Source organism: Ovis canadensis, chromosome 13 (genome assembly GCF_042477335.2).
Source record: "Ovis canadensis isolate MfBH-ARS-UI-01 breed Bighorn chromosome 13, ARS-UI_OviCan_v2, whole genome shotgun sequence".
NCBI classification, from domain to species: Eukaryota; Metazoa; Chordata; class Mammalia; order Artiodactyla; family Bovidae; genus Ovis; species Ovis canadensis.
In genome coordinates this window covers 77,058,397-77,078,645 of record NC_091257.1, presented here as the reverse complement: position 1 = coordinate 77,078,645, position 20,249 = coordinate 77,058,397, and the positions used below count along the sequence as shown (strand labels likewise).

Below are 20,249 nucleotides of genomic sequence, written 5' to 3'. Positions count from 1 at the left end.
ATGCATGCTGGCCTCCTGGGGGCCTTTGCAGTGCTCTTTCCTCTGCCTAGATGCCCCCCACCTGCCCCCCACCATCTCCGTGACTCTTCCCAAAGGTCTCCTTTTACCGAGACTTCAGGTCCCCAACCACCCAGTCTAAACAGTCATCACCTTAACCTTTACCCTCTACTCTGCTTCCTTCTGTCTGCCCATTTCCTTTCCATCCATCCATCCTTCCATCTGTTCATTTGTTTAGTCATTCATTCAATAAATACTTGGTGAGTCCTGACTATGTGCCAGGCCCTGTCCTGGGTGCAGGGGACCCAGTGGGGAAGGACTCATGAAGGTCCACATTGCTAGGAAAATAGATGCTATTAGTCAGTGGCAAGAAGAGCTAGGAAAAAAAAGGTCTGGGAGTGGCTGGTACAAGCTGGGAGTCAAGGGGGCCTTCCTGGAGGAAGTGACCACTGAACTGAGATCTGAAGGGGAGGGAAGGTAAGTGGGTACAGGTGAGTGTACTGAGATGTGGGGGTGGTTGTTCCCAGCCTACGAGGCAGGCACAAGCAGGGCGCACCTGAGGAGACCAGTCAGTGTGAAGGAGCACAGAGAGATGGGATGGGGTGGGGCTGTGAGTGGCAGGAGATGAGGCCCAGTGGTAACTGGGGGTGCAGTTATGTGAGGGGCCTGTGGGCCAGGGTAAGGAGGGCGGGGGTGGGGCAGAGAGTCGAGGCAGGAGGAAGTCGGGGCTAATCTCCACTCTCACTCTTCCAGCTCTTAGAAAAGAGTCTGAAGCGGGGTGAGGGTGTCCAGTGAGAATGGTGCTACGGTGGTCCGGGCTTAAGAGGGCAGGGGCCTCAGCCAGAAGGTACCGGAATGGAGAGGAAACTGGAGGTTAAATCTTGGCCCTGACGGGGCTGTGGATGTGAGGCTAAGAGCTGGGAGGAATCCAGGACTCTTTCACCCACTGGTCGTCCCTTACCCAAGCAGAGCCAGGCAGTCCCCTCACTGGGCACTGAGGAGTCCACTGGCTCGAGGTCTTTCTCTCTCCAACCATCCATCCATCCATTCATCCACAGATCCATCCTCCCAACCAATCTCCTATCATCCAGCCAGCCAGCCATCTTTTTATTCTCTGTTCTCAGCACTGTGTATCAGGCTAAATGTTGCGACCTAGGGACACGAAGGCCAGGCAGGATTCAGCTGGTGTCACTGGAAATCTGGAAGTTTGGTTTCAGTTTGAGAATCTCAGGAAAACTGGATGGGGCCAGAGAGGTCACAGAGGTCAGATGCCATTGCTGAGGGATACTGAGGCCTGGGGAAGCTCAGGTGCCCACGCAAGTTTACACAGCCAGGAAGCAGGAGAGCCAGACTTGGTACCAGGGTCTCCCCCGCCTGGCCCCCGCGCCTCTCACTGCAGGCCCTCTTTGCAGGTCTCCTGGAAGCCCTGGCTGGGGCCTGTCAGACTCCAAGGAGGCCCTGCAGCTGGGAGGGGAGCAGCCTTCTGGGCCCACAAGCCCCTCCTAGCAGACCTCCTTGCCATCCCCTTCCCCGCCCCACCCCAATGGCTGCAAGAGGGGCCTGGCTGGGAAAGTGCTTCTGGTGTTGCCCAGAAGGCTGCTGATTCATGCCTCGCAGGAGTTGCCTGTTAAATAGGAGCTTGACTGTGGCCTGTGCCTGTCTCTTTAAGGCTGGCTTGGGCCTCCCTACTCAGCCTGTGTGCCCTGAGAAACAGGAACTAGGCAGGCCTGGTGTCTCCCAAGACAGAATTAGTGACTCTAACCTGTTAAAGTAGCCTGGGGCGGGGCCCACAGGTCAGAGCAGGGCAGGGAGGACCCCGCCCAAAAGGGCCCTCCCCTTTCCAGGATCACACCCTCAGGAAGAGAGGGAGCTTGGAGCTCAGACCAGGCAGCCTGACTCTGAATCTTGGGCCTGCTGCACCTGAGCTGGGGTCTGTGGAGGTCCCGAGCTAGGGTCACCGCCTGTCCAGGTTGCCTGGGTCTGGGGGATGCAAACCAGGACCTGCTGGTAGCTCTACTGTAAGCACTCCAAGACCAAGGCCACCCCACCCTGACAGCTCTCTGGGGTGCAACATTCTGGGTCCCAGGGGCTGCCTCACTTGGGACATAGCTGTGTTCCTTGGGCAGGGCACCTAGTCTCCGTGAACTTCTGTAACGGAGAAAGCCAGTGGCAGCATCCAGACTGCCAGAGTGACTCCGAGCCTTCATTTGAATCCACCTGTGTGCACTGGGGTCAGTTGTCTTCAGAGACCTCCAGATCCGCAGATCATTGCTCCATCCAGGCCAGGGCCTGGTGTGGTCCGCGCTTGATGAATTGAGCAGAAAGTTAACTGCGTGTCTGCTCCTCCTGTGTTCTCAGGACTGATGGCAAAGAGCTAGACCCTCCTCCTCTGACACCATAGAAGTCATCCTCAGAGGGAAGGGAGACAGAAGGGGAATCGGTGCCCAGAGTGGCCCCAGTTTTTTGTTTGTTTGGCCGAATCATGTGGCCTGTGGGATCTTAGTCCCCTCAACCAGGGATCAAACGTGCACCCCCTGCAACGGAAGGTGAAGACTTAACCATCGGACCACCAGGGAAGTCCCTGGGAGTGGGCTCTGCTCTAGCTTCGGGGTTATGCTACCTACCAGGGGAATTTAGGATGATCTCCTTACTGCTCTGTGCCTTGATATTCCTCATCTGAAAACAGCATTAGAAACATCTCAACCATAGGTTGTTGAGAGAAGTAAATAAGCTGATACTTAGGTACCTGCATGATATCAGTTATTATTATTGCAATTCTTATGTGAGGGAAGCAGATGGGGGGACAGAAGAGAAGTTGCCAGAGGAGGGGGTTGTGGTGTGGGGAGAACCAGGAACCTGTAAGGGTGGGCCTGGGCAGGGGGTGCCAGCCCTCATCTCCTGCCTTCTGCCCGCCATGCCAGAGGGAGCCTCAGGCCTTAAGGTCTGCCTGTGGGTCTGCTTGGGAGTCTGTACAGAGCTTTCTGGAAACTGAGGGGAGGGTGGGGTGGGGAATGACCCTCCCCAGTGCCCACAGCTCAGTGGGCAGTGGTTGGATCCAAAGACAAACCCTGTGATTGGCCGCAGCGCTGAGCCGCCTCCAGCCCTTCCAGGGGGCCTCACTTCACAGGTTAGAATTCATATCCATGGCCGCTTGAGTGAGGTTCACAAGTGGCCTGGTGAGCCAGAGTGGGGCAGCCACCTTTGCCCTGCCCCAGTCCTAGTCATTCAGCTCCGCCACCACCAGCAGATGAGGGCCCTGAGGCTCAGGGGGCTGGGGGGCCACCTGCGTTGCCCAGAGAGTGGGCAGAGCAGAGAGGCCTGGGCCGAGGCAGCCAGTCCCTGCCTGCCACCTCCTGGGCTCCATGGGACCTACAGAAAAGGGACAGATGACAGGCCATCTCCCCTGGGGGGAGGACACAGAGGCACTGGGACACGATCAGAGCCCACCCCCTGTTCCAGCCAGCCCACTGCCCTCAGGCTCCAGTGCCAAGGCTGCCAGTGTGTGTTCTGCTCCCGGCTTCCCAGGAGCCCTGTGGCCAGGCCCATTCATTGTGCAAAGGTCAAGATGGCTCTGGCTGACCCTCCTCCACCTGGCTTGGGAGCCAAAGGCTGCAGACAGGGCCTACAGTGAACAGGCCAGGCAAGGGGCTTGCGCCCTCCACTGCACTGGGCGGGCAGGGGTCCTGAGCTGCTTCTGGGCACCCGCTCACTTGCTCAGCAGCATTTGCCATAATTATCCAGCCATCCCCTTCAAGTGTACGGCAACCATAGCAACAGACAGATGTTCTGTCCCAGCCACGGTCCACAGCGAGCCAGGAGCCAAGCACAAAATTTAACCCCTTCCAGCTCAGAAAGCAAGGGCAAGACTGGATTGGGGCCCCGAAGCCCCAGGCCAGGTGCCCAATGTTGCTGGGCCCGGTCGGGTGGGACGAGGTGACTCCTGAAGACCCATCTGTCTGACACTCAGTCTCCCTTGTTCGCTATCTTCTGGGTTTTCTACCCACTGCTTCCTTCTTCCCAGAGCTAAGAGACAGTGGTGAGGGTAGAGGTCCTATAAGGGAGACTGGAGTGGGCCTGGCTGAGCCCTCAGCACCAGTTACGATGCAGGCGGAAGAGCACTGGAAACAGAGTCAGGAGAGCTGAGCTGGGCCCTTGTTTTGGATCTGCTTCTGGTTTGCTGTGTGACCTTGAGCAAGTGACTCACCTTCTCTGAGCCTCAATTACTGCCTCTGTACAACGAGGAGGGTAGGCTCTCATGCCCTCATTCCACAAATGTTTATCGCTCATCTAATGTGCGCCAGGCCCTGGGGTAGGCCCTAAGGAGACTCCTGAGAAAAGATCACATCCCAGGCTGGGAATGGGGACATTGACAGTAAACAACACATAGGATGACTGTCATTTTTTGTTGTGTCGTGAGAGACCTCGGGATGCCCTCTGATGGAGAGTAAGAGGGGGTGGGGGCTGACCTGCTTTGGACAGGTGGTCAGGGAAGGCCTCCGAGAAGGGGATGTTTGAACTGAGGCTGAGCAGGAACCAGCCAGGCAGCACTGGGTGAGAAGAGTCCCTGGCAGAGGGAAGGACCGGGGCAGAAGCATGGCCGCCACAGCTCGGGAGCAGCAGGGAAGCCCAGAGGCCATAGGGCAGGAGCCCAGGGGTGAGGAGAGGGAGTAGGTTCGAGTCCCAGGTGCAGGCAGTCCACGGCTCGTCTCAGATCCACCTGCGCCGGGAAGGTTCTGGGTGGGGGCCACCTGGCCTGACTTTCGTGCAGTCTCTGTGCGCTTGGCTGTGATGTCCCCTGCCCTAGCCAGTCAGCTTCAACTCCAGCAAATTGAGCCTCCCCTGAGCGGCGAAGGCTCGGCAGTGGGGCAGGGTGGGGCAGGGGATAACAGCTCCTCCCCAGCAGGCCCCTTGCTCACGCCCCGAGTTTTGCCCCAGAGGCCGCTGGGCGGAGCTAATACCTGGAGGCTGCTGAGCCAGTAGGGCCCCGGTTAGTTATTACTGAGCAGAGCCTGGGTGAGCCCCAGAGAGCCACGGGGAGGGGCCCCCACTGGGGAGGGGGGAGCCTGAGTCTCTGACCCCAGATCCCACCAGCAGGCCCACCTCTACCCCTTCCTTGTTTTGTGGCCTCGGACAAGTCACTTAGTTTCCTGGGCCTCACTGGACCCTCCTGGAAAAGAGCTTGGAAGCCTCCCCTGCCCCTCAGCCCCCCTGCCCCCCAGCTCCCCTCTGGTTCCCTCAACTCCAGCCTCCCTCGCTGCTCTGTAACACCTATCTCTGTGCTGTGCTTAGTCGCTCAGTCGGGTCTGACTTTGTGACCCCGTGATCCCAGGCTTCCCTGGTGTCCATGGGGATTCTTCAGGCAAGAATACTGGAGTGGATTGCCATGCCCTGCTCCAGAGGTTCTTCCCAATCCAAGGATCGAACCCAGGTCTCCCGCATTGCAGGCGGATTCTTTACCATCTGAGCCACCAGGAAAGCCTGTCTTGGGGCCCTGCAATTTACTGCTTCCTCAGGCTCAGGATTCAGGGCCTGGAATCTCTCTGCTCAGTGCCATCTCCTGGGAGAGGCCTCCTGGACCAATGTCAATCAGAACAGAGTCATCTCACGCCCCCATACCCCTGTCCTGGGCTTTACATGTTCGTGGACTTCCTAGACTGCGTTCCTTTACTCAGCACACGGCTCCCCTGTGCCTGGCACTGTCCTAGGTGCTGGGGATGAGCAGAGAACAGAGCAGACATCCCCTCCTGGCTTTTCCCGGGGGCACATTGTAGCCTTCGAGTCGCACTAAGACAAAGAACGCAGGAGAGGGCTGGGGGCTGCTCACCAGGATGGTCACAGTAGAGCAGGAGGCTCTGATGAAGCACAGGCAGAGCTCAGGGCTCTGCAGGGAAGGCGTCGCGGGCAGAGGCCCTGAGGGGGCACTTTTGCCCTCCTCTCTCAAATGTGTCTCTAGCAGGTGAGGACAAGGCGCATCTTCACTACTGCTACGTTCTCGGCACCCTGCATGTAGTAAGTGCTTAGTAAAAGCTGGCACAGCTGGCACGGTGGGTGTTTGGAGGGTTACGGGCTATGCGGGGCCTCTGGCCTAGGGCTGTGCACCGAGGCACTCAGGAAGCATGTCCACAGTCACCAGGGGCCCGTGGTGGGAGGCAGCCTGCTGGGGGATGCTTCGTGGAAGGAACCTTCCAAGGGCACAGCAGGGGAGGAGGGAGTGGCTCAGGGGGGCTGTGTTGACCCTTAGGGCCTTCCTATGTCATGTAGGGAATTGGGTCATTAGCTTTGGGGCCAAGGGCAGCCATCCAAGAGCTCGGGAAAGCAGATGACATGATTAGATCCAAGCTTTTAACAATCCTTCTGGTGTCCATTGTGGAGAAGGGAGTGGATCTCAGTGGGCCCGGGGATGGATGGGAGGCAGGGATGTAGTGGAAGATGGAAAGGCTCTGGGAGAGCAAGAACCTGATAGACCTGCGTGGCTGCGGGTGGGAGGGGCCGCATGCATTCCAGGCTCGGGGAGTACTCACCCAGCATCCCTACAGCGCCGCCCCCAGGAGTCCCCACCACCCACCAGACCCTGTTCTAGGCGGGGAGATGACAGGAACACAGGACGCAGGGCAGAAAATTCCCGCCCTCTTGGAAGAGCCCCATGCTAAACAAGATAAGTAAGTGAACCATATGGTGCGTGGTAAAGCTACCCCAGTAGCTCAGTGGTAAAAGAATCCGCCTGCAAGGCAGGAGCCACAGGAGGCATGGGTTCCATCCCTGGGTCAGGAAGATCCCCTGGAGGAGGGCATGGCAACTCACTCCAGTATTCTTGCCTGGAGAATCCCATGGTCAGAAGAGCCTGGCAGGCTACAGTTCATAGGGTCGCAAAGAGTGGGACACGACTGAAGCGACTCAGCACACATGATGTGTGAGATCCGTGCAAGCGCCACGGGGAAGGAAAGAAATGGGGAACAGGCCAAGGCGGTGGCAGTGGCAGGTTGATGTGGTGGAGAGGGCACCAGAAAGGCCATCCCAGGTGGAGCCTTCTGCCCACATGCTGCTGGTGGAACATTCCAGGCAGCCAGCACCCTGCGGCAGAAGCTGGGGTGGGGGTGGACCTGGGGAGGGGCGGGGGGGCCGAGGGAGCCGTGGGGTGTGGAGCAGGCAGGGCTCTGGGGGATTTCATAAGGACTGGGGCTTCTCCGAGTGAGGGGCCACTGGAGGGTGCAGCCCTGCAGGCTGCGTCTGACTCTGCCCGGAGTGGGGTCCCTCCGGCTGTCCTGTGGAGGACAAAGCAGAGGCTGCAGGGGTGCGGGAAGCAGGACAGGAGGCAGCTATGGCGAAGGTTCCAGAGCGAGATGATGGGGGCTGACCTGCGGAGGCTGAGGAGTGCTGGAAACCGAGATGGATTTAGAAGTTCGAGCAGTAGGACACACGGATGCATCTCATGTGGGATGTGAGAGACAGTCAGAGGGAGGAAGCTCAGGATGGCAGCTAGGGTGTTGGCCTGGACCATGGGGCGAATGGAGTTTCCCTCCACTGGAATGACAAAGGTTGTGGGTGAATCAGGTCGACGTGCAAGTATCAGGAGAGGAGACTGGAACAGGGTGAAGCGGGAAGGCAAGAGGTGGTGCAGAGGAGCAGGGTGGGTGCTGAGCTTGGAGCTCAGGGCAGAGTCCAGGTTGGCCACGTCTGGGTAGGGGACTCACAGAGAAACCGTCTTGAAAGTTGGCCAAGGAGGAAGGCAGATGGAGAGAACCAGAGAACAGGGACTGAGCCCGGGGTCCCCGACTTGGAGAGTTGGGGGTGAGATGGAGGAAGAAGCTGAAAAGGGGCTGAGAAGGGGCAGCCCGGAAGTTGGACGAAACCGGAGAATTCTGACAGCCAGCAAGGAAGGCATCAAAGAGGCAGGGAGGGAGGGTTGGTGTATCCATGCTGTGTGGGGCCAGAAGGACTAGGGCTAGTGAAGGTGCTGGTTTAGCTCCTCCATGGTCCTTGGTGTCCTGGGAGGAGGCGGATGGAAACCCGAGGGCAGAGGATTCCAGGCAGGAGTGGGGACAGTGACAACAGACTCCCCTTCAGGGAGCTCCCATGTGGGGCAGGGGAGAGGTGAGGCAGCAGGGGTGGGGTGTGGGCTCAGAGAAACGACGTTCCTCAGGTCGAGAGGAAAAGGCTGAGGACCTCTAAGCGAAGGGGATAGTTGCTGGAACAATGTCTCATGAGGATGGAGGGAAGGAGCCCCTGAATCATCCCTAAGACCCCAGGAGTAGGCCGTGTTATCATTTCCACTTCATGTATATGGAAGCTGAGGCTCAGAGAGGTTGGTCCTCCAGCCACAGGTCACCCGCTGGGCAGAGATGGCCCATCTCCACGACTCTGCCATGCCCTTCACAGGCCTGGACTGTTATCCTGCTTAACAGATAAGACCCAGAGAGCTTCAGCTCCTTGGCTCAGCTCCAGTGCCCAGCTAAGGAGGTTGGCTTGATGGGATGTTGCGGGGAGAGGCAGCGTGGGGATCAGCAGTGATGCCTGTTTTCAGCTCGGTTCCCTGGGGGCTTCAGGAGCCACTTCCTGGGCTGGGAACTGGGAGAGAACAGCTTTGCAGATGCTGAGTGCAGTCTGGGAGGTGCATGAGTTTTCCTCTGTGTAAAATGGGGTCAGTCGTGGAGTTGACCTCACCGAGTTCTTCTGAGACTCAAGCAAGTTATGCAGTAAAACCCTTAGAATGGGGCACCCAAAAAACGTCATGTGGGCCTCATTGCTCTGAGTCTGCCTGGTGGGATGCATAATGGTAACTCCCAAACGTGCACTGTACCTGACTCAGAGGTGAGCCTGGCAGGACAAGAGGGCTGATGGGAAACTCAGGGCCATACAGACCCTTTGAGGTCCTTCCTGATGGAGCCTCAGTTCTACATTCAGTCCCTGGGTTTCAAGATCCAGCCTTTAAGGGATCCCCAAGAGCTCTTTAGAAACTTTAAGAGTAGAGCCTCTGGGTGGTGATCCTGGGAAAGACCTTCCCCTCTCAAAGCCTGAGGTCTTCATCTGTAGAATGGGTGTCCTGAGCCTTACTCTGTGGAGAGGTGCCAAGTGAGCCCCAGGACTGAGTCTTAGGAGGGCTGGACACCCTACTTTCTCTGCCCTAATTTGCTGTTATCTTGAACAAGTAACCTGACCTCTTTGGGCTTTATCTGTAAAACCTGGGTGATGTAAGGGCCTCTACAGGCTGTTGACTCTATTGTTATTTAGAGCCTCCTGATTTCATTAGGTGGTGAGTCCTCAGTTATACCTGGGGTGTTGTTCAGCTTCAAAGTCCTGCTTCTCACGATAGTAGGGTGGAGGCAGGAGCAAGCAGAATGCAGGGTCCCCTGGGTCTGAACAGTCTTCCTTTCCCCGAGGGTAGCCCTGTCCCAGGCCCATCCTGAGGTGCCTGGGGTGGCATCTTGGGTGGCCCATGTTTCATTCTGATTCAGGACAAAGAAACCATGACTCCTCTTTTCCAACTGTCCCCATTTTACAAGATGAGCACACTGAGACTCAGAGGAATCCTAAATCACTTACTCACCTCCTGCCTCCACTCCAGGCCAGCCAGAGCTGGCTTTCAGGACGCAGACACCAGAGCCTTGAGGGCACACATCAGCATCTGCCCTTGGTTCCCCCATTCAGCCCCACTGTGTGGCATCTCCCATCGCTCCTATCCCGGGCACGGGAGACAATGAGAGGACTCAGATGAGGGCCTGGCCTCCTCTGGTGGAAAAGACACATGTGAACGGAAGCAAATAGAAGTTAGGAGGGGCTGGGACACCAGGGAGAAGAGATTCATTTATTGGTTTATTCCAGACCAAAGGACCTGGGGAGGCTTCCTGGAAGAGGCTGCACCAGAGACGGGTCTGGAATACCAGTAGTGACTGTTACCACCTCTTGAGCAACAGCCTCAGGTTTCAGGGCATGATCTCATCGCACTTTCCCAGTCCCCAGTGAGGTGGGTACTTTCCTTAGTCCCATTTTACAGATGAAAAAACTGAGGGTCAGAAAATGAGAATGACACTTCCAGGGTCACCTGGCTTGTGAGAGGGGCCTGAACCCATTCCCAAGACCCAACCCCCACAGGCAGAGGAGGGAGGGGAAGACCCCCGACCCCAGCCTGACAGCCTCAACCGAGGAGGCCTGGGTCTTCCTCTAGCCAAGTGTCCCCAGCACCGGTTTCACTTCCCAAAACACAGACCTATTTTGGATCCTGCTGACTTCCTTTCTCAGCCATGGCCGTTCAGGCTCTGAGGACTGGGCAACCGTAGAATGGACCGGGGCCTTTCCCAATGCCCCTCTTACACCACCGCCCTGGATCCTTCTCCCTGCTTGGCTGCTGGCTGCCTTGGCCCCCTTGGGGAGGGTGCTGACCGCAGGGGGCTGGCAGGAGCCACTGCCCTGTGGCCGCCTCCCCAAGAGCCAGCTCTGCGGCCCTGCTCCTGGCCCACACTCGGCCTGAACTGGCCCGGGTGGGGTGGAGGGAGGCTTGGCCAGGGTCCAGATCCCAGCCCCACTGTGTCCTGGCTTGGTGACCCCCAGCAAATGGTTTCCCTCCCTGGACCTCAGTTGCCTTGTCTGTGATCGGAGGCTAAGGTGGCCTCTCACCCTGAGTTGTTTGAACCATGCAAGAGTGAATCAAATGTAACAGCTGTGCACAGATGCCGTTCTTGGTACTGGTGAGCCAAATAGTCTTGCCCTCAGGAAGCAGAAATCCTACTATGGGGTGAGAGGGGTACCAAGGGAGCCAAGAAAAAACAATACAAACAGGTTGATTAAACAAGATGTTAGAAAATGATGGAGAAAATAAAGCTGACAAATGACGTATGTGTGTGTGTGACGGGATGAGGGGTCTGCCGTTTTAAGTTGGTGGTCACAGGAAGCCTCCTGGAAAAGTGACCTCTGATGACATGAAGGAGGTGAGAGAGCCCCAGTGCAGACATCGGGGAAAGACACTGCAGGCAGAGGGCACAGCAGGTGCAAATGCCTGGAGGTTAGGAGAGGAACACGGAGTTGCTGCCGCAGAGACTGGGGGTGAGGGACTGGGGAGAGAGGGCCAGACAGGGACAGGGAGGCTGGAGCCTGAGAGCTGAGAGGGCCAAGGTCAAGACTTCACTCTGAGAGAGGTGAGGCTCCACGGGAAGGTGAGACTCCACGGGACGCTTTGGAGCAGCGAAGGGACGTGATCCGACTTGTGTTGGAACCGAGGGATCTGGCAGCCTGATGGAAGGGGTACCGTGGGGCTGGGAGAGGCTGGCGCATTCATCCTGCTGATGAGCAGGGGCAGCAGCATGGTGGTGAGAAGTGGTCAGATTCTGGTCATATTGTGAAGGTGGAGCCAAAGGGATTTGCTGACAGATCAGGTGGAGGGGGTGAGAGAATGGCGGGGTGGGGCTGACTCCAGGGGTTTTGGCCTGAGCAACAGGAAGAACAGAGTTTGTGTTCACCGAGATGGGAAGGTGATAGAGCGGCTGATCTGGGATGGAACTCAGGAGCTCGGGCTTGGACAAGCGCTGCTAGGATGCCCTCAGTCCACTGAGTGTGAGGCCGAGTTGGCAGGCCCACGGGCAGGTCTAGAGGGGAAGGGAGAACAGCGGGCTGGGATCAGTGTCAGCTCGGTTCCGGGTCTCCTGTTCCCATCCCGCCCTCCTGCAGGCCCGTCAGTCCCCGGCCGCCAGCTGGGTCTCTTAAGCACCAAACCAGGTGGTGGACAGACCTTCCCAATTCAATGCCTTCCCACTGCTCTGCCCTGGAGTCCAGCTTCTTGCCTGGCCTGGTCCCAGCACACCTCAGCCTCACCTCTCTTCAGCCTGCCAGCCTTAGTTCTCACTTTGTGCCAACCTCAGGGCCTTTTGGAATTGCTCTGCTGGGTTCTGGGCAGTTCCTCAGCTGCTTGATGGCCCTGAATGTGGCTATTCCTTTTTTCTGGACCTTGGTTTCTCTATCTGTAAAAGGGGAAGTTAGGACTCCTTGAGCCCTAAAGACGGTCCTTACGTTTCCATGTTTTGGGGATTTGGGGAGGCATGGAAAAGCTGCCCTTCTCTATTCTCCAACCTCCTGAGACCTTGGAGAGATGCTTCATGCTCCCCACCCCTTCAGGATTACCTGCCTTCCAGGGTCTGTTGCAGGCTCTAACTGCTGGAGGCAGGGAGATGTGGTCCCTGGGCTCACGTCCCCTAGGAGAGTGAAGATTTTAGACAGACCTGTGTGACCCAGGGCATGTCCCTTCCCCACTCTGAGCTTGGTTTCCTCACCTGGATAATGGGGATGGTGATGGTCAAGAGGCTTGGCCTCAGTGGAGAGGGTGTCTGGTGCACCACTAACCTAACAAGCACTCATGATGTCTGGGCAGGGCTGGGCTGGGGGCCCTGATGGTGGGGATAAGAGGCTTAGCCCTGCCCTTACAGAGCTTGGCCAGGGTGGGGGCTCGACATGGTGTGATTCCTAAGCAGAGCTCACCCACAGTCCTGCCCCAGGGGAGACGGGGCTCTAGCTGCATCTTCTGTCAGTGCCACCACTGCCCAGGTGTCCTCAGCTTTCGAGGTCCAGTTCTCTGCTCCCCTGGCCAACACATCTCTCTTCCTCCTTTGTCCTCTGGACCCTTCATCCTTGGAACTGAGTCTTGTTTCTGCCCATCACCAACTGTGAGACTTGAGCAGGTGACGGGTCTGGGCCTTGGTTTTCACATCTGTAAAATGGGATAATGACAGATCCTGTTTCCCGGGGTGGCTTTGAGGATTCAGTGGATTGTAAAGTACCAGAGGGCTCAAGAAACTTTGCTGTGATCATTGAAGCCCTTCTTGTGTATTCTCTCCAGCGGACCTAGGGGCGAGAAGCAGGTGGCTGATACTTCTTGGCCCCAGTTCCCTGGTGCACAGAGAGTGAATCACTTCCTCTTGCTTCTGGCCAGGTCAGCTCTGCCGTTCACACGTGTTAGCAGTCGTCCCAGACCACTTCCTGCTCTCAGTGCTTCGTTTTGTTTACATGTTAAACCCAGGTCTCCTCCATTTTACAGATGAGGAAACTGAGGCACGGAGAGGTAGAGTGACCCAAACAAGGTCACATGGTTGTTGAGTGGCAGAGCTGGCATTCAAACCCAGGCAGCCTGGTTCTGTGCAGACACCCAAACCCTTAGGGTGCTTCTCCTCAGTGGTGTCCACTCCCAGAGGCCACAGCGTGGTGTTATCAGTTATCTAAAGCCTCCTGGTCATGCCGGGGTCAAGCCCATGGATCCTTCTCCTCAGCCCAGCAGGAGAAAGGTCTCTGAGTTCAAGAACCACAGATTCCTCTCCCCACCTTGCCATTGCCTGGCTAGGAAAACCTTGATGCCATCCCTTCCCCTTCTGTGCCTCAGTTTCCATCTCTGTCAAATGGAGGCTGGAAAACCCTTCCAGCTTCGTTACCCCTGGGATCCTACCCCAGCCCTGTCATGCGTTTGTTATGTGACCTTGCTCCAGCCAGCATGCCTTTGAGGCTGCTTTCCTTATCTGAGAAAATGGAGCCGATACTTCATATCTGCCTGTCCTGAGGTCTCAGGACCGCTGGGAGAGCTTCACAGGAAAGTCCAGGTGTGGGTGTGAGGGGCTTTCAATACACCCTCAGCCCATCTTCTGCAGGTAAGGCCTGTCAGCCGCTCAGCTTCCGACCAAGAATGGAGGAGGTCATCCATCCATTCATTCTTTGAGTATCTATTCTGTACCGATGCACCCAGACATGGTGGTGACTGAGACCCAGCCAGTTCCTGTCTTCATAGAATTCACAGTCTGGGGCGGGGGAACAAATAACAATAAAGAAACCACATAAACGTGAGATGTACAGGCGGTTAGGTGTTATAAAGAAGGGGTGCAGGGGAGTCCTCCAGGAGAGTGAGTCGTGGAGGAGGATGTTAGGGAGAGAGGGGTCGTCAGGAGGTGATGATTGAGCTGAGAGCTGTAAGGATGAGTTGGAGCAAATTAGGTGAATTTGTGGCAAGAGAGGAAGGGTTTGGGCAGAGACCCTTGGGTGACGCATCCAGGGTCACACAACTTTTGAGAGGGGCCTAAGGCCGTTCCCAAGGTCCTGACAAATTCAAGGAAGCAAAGGAAGGTCAGTGTATCTGAACCCCCAGTGATGGCTGGTGGGGGAGATGAGGGGGCAGGGGTCAGACCTCCCTGGGTCAGTCATGGGTTTCACGGTTTCAGGAGAGAAGGGGTCTTGGAAACCATCCGAAGTCCTCCTGGTACAGATGGGGAAATGGAGAGTCAGTTGGGTAAGGGACATGGCCAAGGTCAAAGCAACCAGGGTTAGAATTTGGGCTTCCTGACACCTCCCCAGGGCTCTTTCTGTATCTGGAGACTGGCCCAAGAGAAGTGAGAGAAAACCAAACGTTTACTTAGCACCTACTACATGATCAAGAGTCCTGTTCATGTGCGTGCGCACGTGCACACACACACACACACACACACACTTCACCACCTGGTCCCTGGGCCTAAGGCCAGGGCCGCAGCCTTGGGAATTCCTTCCCAAAAAGAGAGGGAAAGGAACCTATGGAGGTCATTTGATCCAACCCCTTGCCACTGCCCTCAAGGCCTCATTCCACTGTCTCATTTGAAGACAGGGAGGCAGGGTGAACAGAAATTCTAATCCCCATTCTATCGATGAGCAAACCAAGGGAAGGAGAAATTTAGGCACTGACACGGTAACAAAGCTGTCTTGCCTTCTAATTAAGTGCTCTTTCCAAGGTCGTGCATAGCTCAAGTTTGAGCCATCTGGCAGGGAGGAAGTCCTTCTTACTGTCTAACTGAAATCTCTCCTGCTTTACTGTGTCAATCACCCCTTGTTTGGTGGCTGAAGATATGCAGAAACACTGTGACTTGGAGAAACACTTGACTATCATCTCAGGAGAACTGATCTGGGGTAGGACACTTGGGGACAGCCCCTGGCTACCGTAAATCTGAATCCAGGCAGTACAGGCTGGCTGGAGGACACAGGGAGCCAGGTCCCTATGCCAGAGGAGCCTTTCCTCTAAGGGAAGTTTGTGGGAAACCTCTGGAAAGAATTCCCTGGGGAAGAAGTCCTTCTGGATCTCCCCCAAGGACACACACACCCTCCCCGGGATGCAGCTGCCCAGGGCCTGAGCTCGTGGCCAGCGAGCAGCCGAACTCAAGGCCTCGGATCCACCCCCGTGGCCAGAGGCGGCCTTGCATTTCCTCCGTTCACGTGCCTGGTCGACTTGCTTGTCAGAAACCACTCAACAAAATCCAATTTATAGAGCCAATATGAAATGGGTGGTGGTGGGGAGAGATTCCTCTAAATAAAAAACACCTCTTTTCAAATCAGGGAGGAGGAAGGCCTGACAGCTGGGCATCCAAATGGGCAGACCCCGTGCTGAGACCCAGATTCGAACCCTGTGGAGGTGAGCCCAGCCCAGAGCTAGCACTGTGCTGGCGTCTTTCTCTAGAGAGACCCACAGCTCCCCAAAGATGTCAGGGCTCAGTGTACCCAGCATTTCCTGAGGAAGCTGAAGCCACTGAGGTGCTGTCCACAATTTACAGAGGGCCTACTATGCGCTGTGCTGCGTTCCTGAGTGGACTTGAACCTTCACAGCAACCTCATGAGGTAGGCACTTTCTCACCTGATGGATGAGAAAACTGGAACTCAGAGAGGCTAAGTCATTTGGCCAAGGCCACCCGCCTGGCAAGAGGAGGCGCCCTTGCTCCTGACATTCTGCTACAGAGGCGACTTGTTTCTAGAAGGGGCCCAAGGTGTGGACGGGAGAACACTGGGTCAGGGTGGGGGCAGGGGCCGGGCCCCTGGGCTCGGTTCTGCTGTCAGCTGCCTGAATGAGTCCTTGTCCTTCTCTGGGTCTCAGTTTCCTCACTCCTGAAATGGAGCAAGCGGGTGCATAGGCTCACAGTGCCCAATAGCAAATAAAAGGGTCTGAGAAGTCTTGCATGCTCAGCTGCTCGATTGTGTCCAAATCTCTGCGATCCTATGGACTTGCCAGGATCCTCTGTTCATGGGATTCTCCATGCAAGAATACTGGAGTGGGTTGCCATTTCCGTCTTCAGGAGTCCTTTCCAACCCAGGGATTGAACCTGCATCTCCTGTGTCTCCTGCATTGCAGAAGGATTCTTTACCCACGGAGCCATCAGGGAAGCTCTGACAAGGATCTTTGGCTGGTTGCAATCCAGCCCAAAGAGACCTAAGTGAAAAATACAAAGGGCCTTCAGGCATGACTGAATCAAGCGGCTCAAATAAGATCAGAAACCTGGCCACCATCACAGTGGTCAAGGGAAGGGGATGTTTTTGATGGCCAGGGTCCAGGCCTGTCCTGCTCTAGCTACTGCTCTAAAGAAGGGGAAGAGGCAGTTTCTCAAAGGCATTTCAGATTACCAGGGGAAGAATGATGCTAGGCAGGTGAAGGCACCAGCCGACAACTATGGTTGGTGACTGCTTATGGCTTTTAGCAGAGGATGGGCCCTTGCCCAGCCCAAGTCTCTGAGGCTGAGGCATATCACCGAGGGCTGGTGTGGTCAGGGTAGGCTTCTTGGAGGAAGCAGACCTAGGTGTGAGGCCTGGGCAGTGGGTAGGATGTGGGAGTTGGGATCTGGGAGAACAGAGGTATGGAGGTGAGAGCCAATAAGATGTGTTCTGGAGTCGGTGAGTATGCCAGACCCAGAGGGCTGGTACAGGGAGGGAAGGCAGGTGAGGCTGAACCAGATGTTACAGGTCCTTGAATGCCAGGCCTCTTAGCACATACAGGTCAACAGGAAATGGTGGCTTTATCACTCTTCAACTCCCAGGTTCTACATGGCCTACCGCGGGAGGCCCAGAGGTGGCCAGGCATTCAAACCACTGAACATCCACTGCGCCTAATAGGCCCTCTGCTCTCATAGGTGGGCCTGCCCACCACACACACTCTAAACCCATCAGTCCCTTTTCCACCTTCAAACTTTTGCTCTGTCTCCCTACCCTAAGATATACACTCCTCTGGTATTTTCACTCATCTTCTAAAGGGCTTCCCTTGTGGCTCAGCTGGTAAAGAAACCACCTGCAGTGAGGGAGACCTGGGTTCAATCCCTGGTTTGGGAAGATCCCCTGGAGAAGGGAAAGGCTACCCACTCCAGCGTTCTGGCCTGGAGAATTCCATGGACTGTATGGTACATGAGGTTACAAAGAGTTGGGCTGGACTGAGTGACTTTCACTTTCACTTTTCACTTTCTGAAGGCCAGTTAAAAGAAGGGATCTCCAGGAAGCTTAGTGGGATGGACCTCTGCTCACCTTGACCTCCTAGAGCTCCTTATTTAGGGTTTTTGTTTATATGCCTCTTAGTCCAGCCAGCCCGAGGTGAGCAGGATGGTGGTAACATACGTGTGGGCTTTGAAGCCAATCATATCTGGGTTCAGACTGCCACTCATCATCCTACCCCCCCTTGGTGACATTTTCTGACCTATAGAATCTGATCAAGGTCTATTCATATGAAGCTTAAATGTGCTTATATGTATAAAGTTCCTGGCACATGGTAGGCCCTCATCATCTGTCACTATTTTTGTAGGTGTTCAAATTATGAATTGCGTCTCTCTTGCCCTCTATCAGGGTGAGGACCCTGATGCTGGGAAAGATTGAAGGGAAAAGAAGAGGGTGGCAGAGGATGGTATGGTTAGATAGCATCACCGACTCAACGGACATGAACTTGAGCAAACTCTGGGAGACAGTGGACAGGGAAGCCTGGCGTGCTGCCGTCCATGGGATCGCAAAGAGTCGGATACGACTTAGTCACTGAACAACAACACCACCCTCTATCAGCTCTGGTCAGGCAGGGAACACACTTGGGTTTTTTTCCTAGTCCCCCAGTGCCTAGCACATAGTAAGGGATTTATAAGGACTGAGCTATCAGTTTTCCTGGGCAGATGCACTCTTCCCACCCTGCCGTTCCTGGGTGAGGCTGAGTGTAGGTCCTGATGTCTCCACACCTGCTCCCTGAGGCTGACCCGGCAAGCTGCTAGGTGCCAGCATCCAGCATCAATAAATTACCGACGAGTTCAGGTGACGGGACAGATCCAGTGTCAGCTTCTTCTGCGTCCTATGGGAAGGCTCAGGCCTTGGGGATCCCCCTTCAGGAGCCTCCTCCACTAAGGGCTCCATCAGAATAACAGACGCCCTACAGGCACGTACTGTGTGCCTGGTCCCATCTGGGCACATGGCACCACATTGATTGACATCCCACAATGATGTTGTGTAATAGGTACTAGCTCCATTTCATGGATGAGGAGACTGAGGCTCAATGAAGGAAGGTAACTTGCAATAGACAAAATTAGCAACAGAAAGAAAAGCCTCCTTCCTTTTCAATCCAACATCACTCTTCCTGGTTCTCATTATGCATTTTATTTACGATACGTGTGCATGCAAACAGACGCACACACACATTTAGGGTTTCTTCATTCTCTCATTCATTCAGCAAACACGTGTTGAACACCTACTATGTGCCAGGCTGTTCTGAGAATTGGAGATACTACGGTCACAAGACAAAATTCCCACCTTTTTGATACATACATGGCAGTGTATGAGAAACAGGTAAACACAGGTTATAATAAATACACATTATAATAGAAGAAACAAATTAATACACATTATCATAGAAGATGGTGCCAAGGTTAGGAAGTTGAATAAAGCAGCGCAGGGGATAGAGAGACACTGGAAACTATTTTTGAAAGGGTGGTCAAGGAGGGCTCTACTGGGGCAGTGACATTTGAAAGAAATCCTTCTCTCTTTATGCTTTATTTTGCAGAATAGGAGATCCTGGGCTCAAGGGTTCCTTACCTCTGTGAGGTGGGTCAGGTGTGGTTCCACAGCCAAGGCCACTGTAGGTGTAGAGACATTTTTCTCCTTCCCCCTTCTTCACTCTGAGCGCCTCCATCCAAGGAACCCTTAGGCAGGGTTTCTCAGAAGATGCTCATCTGAGCCCCCTTCACGTGTTATGGCAGCTTTTTGTTCTCTAGTTCTCAACCCATTTGTCTTGATCTTTTCAAAGGCAGCTGGTCCCTGAACATCATGAGGGCTGGGGCCAGGTCCATCTTGTTTGTGGCTGTGATCCCTACGCCAGGCATGGCATCTGACACACAGAGGCCACTCAAACAAACATCTGAATGAATGACAGATGGACATGGTGATAAATGGAGCTAAACATTCACTGAGCGCGTTTTCTCACAACAGCCCCGTGAGTTAGGTATGATCATTATCCCCATTTTACTGGTTTTGCAAACCAAGGCTCAGAGAAATCATGGCACCTATGTCAGGTCACTCAACAGAAGAGCCTTCTAGGAGGAGCACACTAAATGCTAATAGGCTGATTGATTATGGGGGAGGCAGAGTAGAGTGGTGGGAAATGCTGTAGTTGTCCGTCTGAGACGCACATTTTGAGAACTAGCCCACTCATTCATTTCTTCAATCTCTCATTTATTTCATCATTATTAAACTTTGGCCCCCATTCTGGGCACTGGTGGGTCCAGGTACCCAGGCATTCATGCTCAAAGCCAGGATGGAGAAAGCCCTGGGGTCTATAAGCAGACATGGAAGCCCCTGAACAAAACTGAGGGGTCAGGATGCCTTTCTGGGTGGAGTGGACCTGAGGCAGCAGGTTACCGTGGCCAAGCAGACCACAGGGGGAGAAGCTTGGGAGTCGGGGTTTGAGTGGCGGCATAGTCCTTGATGCAAGTGGCATCAGAGCCTGACAGTGGAAGCCACCCACACCACATACCAAGGACCCAGGACCTCCTGCTCCTCCTAGCCTTTGGTGGTCAGGCCTCTGTGGGGGTCTGAGTCATTCTGCCCTACCCAGGCCTGGAACTCTGCCCTACCCCTGGCTGAGTGGGGGCCACCTCACCTCTGAGTTACAGGCATTCCCATTCATCTGGGCCCAGAGTCAGAGCTCAGTGAAAAGTAGGTGATCTGGGCCAAACCAGGCAAAGGCCAGATGCCCTGCTCTGCCGGTAGCCCTGAGCCTCTTCCCTTCTTCGGGACTCAGTTTACCCACCTGCAAAAGGCAGGGTTGAGACTGTATACTCTCTGCAGACTGTTTCTCACTTAACTTCCTGTGACCCAGTACATTGCTGTCAGTATTGGAAGTGGACATGAACCCTGGGGGTCTGGACTCCTTCAGTACTGCCATCCACTGGACATCTGGATTAAGGGTTAAAAAAAAAAAAATCCAGGGATCCAATAACCTACAAATAATGGGGCAGCCTACTTTGTCCTTTTGGCAGCTATCT

The 20,249-nt window shown here is 55.2% G+C and overlaps 1 long non-coding RNA gene across 1 annotated transcript; it reads right to left on the bottom strand.

Annotated features, from left to right (window-relative positions):
* Positions 1–10,769: 10,769 nt before the first annotated feature.
* On the bottom strand, positions 10,770–12,176 carry LOC138417914 (uncharacterized). Its single transcript, XR_011248336.1, has 2 exons — positions 12,106–12,176; positions 10,770–11,573 (listed from the first exon to the last, which is right to left on the bottom strand). It is a non-coding gene; the product is annotated as an uncharacterized lncRNA (long non-coding RNA).
* Positions 12,177–20,249: the final 8,073 nt, after the last annotated feature.